This window comes from Lepidothrix coronata, unplaced genomic scaffold (assembly GCF_001604755.1).
Source record: "Lepidothrix coronata isolate B3197 unplaced genomic scaffold, Lepidothrix_coronata-1.0 Scaffold211, whole genome shotgun sequence".
NCBI classification, from domain to species: domain Eukaryota; kingdom Metazoa; phylum Chordata; class Aves; order Passeriformes; family Pipridae; genus Lepidothrix; species Lepidothrix coronata.
Genome location: NW_016690391.1, coordinates 491,778 through 496,053, shown reverse-complemented (window position 1 = coordinate 496,053; position 4,276 = coordinate 491,778). Strand labels below are relative to the sequence as shown.

Below are 4,276 nucleotides of genomic sequence, written 5' to 3'. Positions count from 1 at the left end.
GATGGGGCAGCAGAGCCCGTGCCCAGCTGACCTCCAAGGAAAAGGGACCATCTGCCAGCAGGTGTCTCAAAAATCCCACTGGTGCCCACCTGAGAGCTCCTGGGAGGTTTCTTTTATGGGGAAGGTTTATCAGGGTGAGCATTTCCAGCAGTCCCAGAGGTATAATGCTGCAAGAGAAAGATAAACTATCAGGTTCTAGGGCTTTCCTAACTGATATAAATATCAATGCTAAGTACAAACTCCTGAGCTCTAATTAATCAATAAATTAAAGCTATACAGTGTATTATTAGTAATTAAATTAGGGGGGAAAAAAAATCACAATTCTGTGGAGGTAGAACTGTTTCTTGCTCTGTTGGTGGGGTTTTATTCCACTAAGGAGTGCAGGGGGGGGTCAGCATCTTCCTGGGACCCTGTGGAGATCCTGAAGTTCTTGGGGCTCATCCCAGACTGGAACCAAGCAGGAAACTCTTCACAGAAGTGAGATCCACGGTGTTTGGAGCTCTGCTTTTGCTTCTGTGATTATGTTCTCAAAAGAACCTTTAAATATTAATCAGTTAGAGGAGAAGAGCCCTGTGGTCCCAAGTGCTTTGGGGGAAAAGGCTTGAGGAGCCTGTTTTCCTTCCCCTAAAAACAGGAGCAAGAGCATCTCTCTGCTTGAGCTGACAGGGATGGAATTATCCCCAGAGGAGCTGTATTTATCCTATTAAAACCCCCTTGCTTTTCACATCTGTGAGCACAGAGCTCTGGCTGGTTGGCAGATGAGTAATAAAGTCATTGCAAAGGCAAGAACATCCTGTGGGAACATCCCTGCGTGGTGCTGCTGGGAGCAGGAGGCACCCAGAGCATGGATGGCACCTTCAAAGGGCAGGATGAGATGTTTGTCAGATTGAAATGTTCTGAAACATCCGTTGTGTCTTTACTAAAAAGAATTTCAGATCGTTTCCCTGCATTTTGTTTGTCCTAAAGAGGCCACGAAATCAGGGAGGTTCAGATGGGAGGTCAGGAAAAATGTTTTCCCTGCAGGAGTGGTCAGGCCTTGGAATAAGTGTCTCAGGGAGGTGGTGGAGTCCCTGTGTCTGGGAGTGTCCCAGAGGTGTCTGGATGTGGCCCTTGGGGACATGGATTGGGGGTGATCCTGGTGGTGCTGGGTGAGGGTGGCACTGGATGATCCTGGAGGTCTCTGCCAGCCTTGATGGTTCTGGGATTATTCAGGGGTGGGGAGTCTTTTGTCTGAACTCTGAGGGCTAAAAAAAATTGCTGGAAGGCTTCTCAAAATGAAGGAGCAAACAATTCTCTTCCTGAAGATCTTAAGTTGCCCAGAGAGGCTGTGGACTTCCCATCCCTGGGAGTGTCCCAGGCCAGGTTGGATGGGTCTTGGAGCAACCTGGGCTGGTGGAAGGTGTCCCTGCCCATGGCAGGGGGTGGAACACGATGATCTTTAAGGTCCCTTCCAACCCAAACCGTTCTATGATTCTAAGAATTAAACATTTTCAAGTGTTTCATACATTGGACAGACCCACAGCAAAACCCCAGACCTGGTCACTCAAGGCTGGCCTTGAACAGGGAAAGAAACAATTATCTAAAAAATAGGCCGTGGCCCCATTTTTATTGAAAAATGCAACAGGTAATTCCTTCTCTAAGGAAGGAATTCCCTCTCTTCACTCACCCATCCCTGGAGGGTCTGAAGGCCAGATTTTCTCATTACAGAAATCTTTTCCCAGGCCACTCAATAGATCATGTCACTAAATATTAATTATTTTTTATTTTAAATGTTTTTTTTTTCAAAAATGTGAATTCCCTATTTGAATAAAACCTACCTACCTACAGAAATATGTATCCACAGTGCATATCTATCTGTCTATGGGTAATTCTACACTCCTTGGGGGATAACACCAGAGGAGTTTTCCAGTTTTTACAGAGGGAAATTGAGATATAAAACATTAAAATATTAAAAGTTTAGCCACATCCCTGGAGAAGAATCAGGGAGCTCAGCAGACACCTGGTCAACTGGACTCTTCTTCCCTCTCAAAATGCACTTTGGGGGACAAGGGGAATCATATTGAGGGGTTTCCAATGGGTCTGCTGGCCAAAAACTTCCTCACCTTTGAAGGCTGAAGTCCCTCAAGCAGGAGATGGAAACGGAGAAGGGAGTTAAAGGTCACAAGGGCAGGAAAAGTCCCGGCGATAACTTTATCCCGGAGGTTCGTTAGTGCCCAGTGGCTCCTGGGAAGCCTTTTTCTTTTGTCCCAGGGCAGGTTGTTTGCCAAGCTGTGTGAACCACCCACAGCAAATGTTCCTACAAAGGGACTTTCGGCAGGGACTGGGGGTATTTGCCCAGTATTATTTCCAGCCACCTGTGCCGGGTTTGCAGAGCAGGTCTTGGCTTTTGTGCTCCCAGCTTTTGTTCCTGAGCTGCCACAATTCCTTCCCAACTAAGGGAGGGTAAACCTGGCTGGTTTCTCCCTCTGCCTTCAGCCTCAGGGGTTCCAGAGCGAGAGTGTGAACCCCAACCCCAAAGGAGACTCCCCTCCCTTGAACCCTTCCGTGTGCCCAGGTTTTGAAACCCTCAGAAGGGGGTTGGGTATCCCAAAATCCCAGAATCACCGAGGTTGGGAGAGACCTCCAGGATCATCCAGTCCCACCCTCACCCAGCACCACCAGGATCACCCCCAATCCATGTCCCCAGGGGACACATCCAGACACCTCTGGAGCACTCCCAGACACAGGGACTCCACCACCTCCCTGGGACACTTATTGCAAGGCCTGACCACTCCTGCAGGGAAAACATTTTTCCCAATATCTGATCTGAACCTCCTCTGTCACAACTTCAGGCCATTTCCTTTCATCCTTTCCCTTGGGACATGACAGAAGAGCCCAACTCACACCTCACTCCAACCTTTCAGGGAATTCCCAGCCATATTTCGGCAACAGTGCTCTTCACTTAAAAGGGCAGTGCACCCTTTTTTTTTAGTTTATTTTCACTGTGATGTTAAACGTGGTATTTACCTCAGCTCTTTCCAAGACAAACACACCCTCCCTTTTGCGTCATCCGAATTTTCTGTACCTGCTGCAACACAAAACACGATAAAGAATTACCTCGAGCAGCTCATGGGGCAAACAAGTGGCAGGGTTAAGGGTTAAGGAGCAGAGCTGCTGCTGCTCTGCTCGAGTTTTGTTTGGGCCGGGTTTTTAGAACTCGGCTCACTCACTCCTACCCCACAAATTATTCTCCTGGAGTCTGTAAAAATGATCTTCTGCATCTCCTCAGCCTCTGGATGTGGCCCTGGGGGACACGGCTTAGGGGTGATTCTGGTGGTGCTGGGTGAGGGTGGGACTGGATGATCTTGAAGGTCTCTTCCGACTTTGATGATTCTGTGATCATGTGTGATTTTCCCAGGACAATCTCGCTTGTAAACACAACATTAACCCTCATTCTGATGAATCAGAGACCTGCTCTCTCATCCAGGTCAGCGCCTCCTGTCCAGACAAAAACCTTGCTGCCCCTTTGCAGCCTCAGCTCAACACCACTGCAGGTGTGGTCCTGGTCAGATTCCCTGCCTGGGGATGCACTGGGATGCACTGGGATGCACTGGGAAGGAGGAGGCCGTGGGGATGTCACACCCAGTGAGCTCTCCATCAGCCGGGGTGGCAGCTCTTCCCTGTGCAGCACAAGGCACGTGCAGCCCCTCGCTGCAGGAAACCACGAGATGTCATCACAGATCTTATCATCAAGGAGTTCTTTGCTCCTCAGAGCAGAAGTGTGGTGTTATCTTCAAATATTCAGGAGGAGTGTTGCCCACATCCCTCCAGAGCGAGGGGAAACAGATGGAAAGCTCGGCACTCTTGCCAGAGTGGCTTATCCTCATCCTGACACTCGTGTTCAGAGGGGTGCTCTGGGGGCATAACCACTGGGTGGGCCACATGACTGGTTGCTACTGCTTCAAGAGTTAGTTAGGGTTTGAATTTTTTTCAGCTCAGCTCGAAGAAGTTCCTGTTTTGAGGTCCCAAGGTCCGTGCTACTCCAAAACCACAGTATCTTCTCCTCACAGAAAGAACAAACTCCTCAGGAAATGGCAACAGAGCCCTTGCAGATGTTAGGAATCCCAGAATTATCAGGGCTGAAAGAGACCTTCAGGGTCATCCAGTGCCACCCTCACCCAGCACCACCAGGATCACCCCTAATCCATGTCCCCAAGGGCCACATCCAGACACCTCTGGGACACTCCCAGACACAGGGACTCCATCACCTCCCTGGGACACTGATTCCAATGCCCAA

The 4,276-nt window shown here is 49.3% G+C and overlaps 1 long non-coding RNA gene across 3 annotated transcripts in view; it reads right to left on the bottom strand.

Moving 5' to 3' along the window:
* Window positions 1-9: 9 nt before the first annotated feature.
* The window catches only part of LOC108506265, a 12,111-nt gene continuing 7,844 nt past the window's right edge, over window positions 10-4,276 (bottom strand). For 2 of the 3 annotated variants that reach the window (XR_001877744.1, XR_001877742.1), the window contains exons 3-4: window positions 3,007-3,067; window positions 10-167 (exon numbers count right to left, since the gene is read on the bottom strand). This is a non-coding gene — a long non-coding RNA (uncharacterized LOC108506265). The remainder of the gene's footprint in view (window positions 168-3,006; window positions 3,068-4,276) is intronic. The other variant, XR_001877743.1, reaches the window with a different exon arrangement.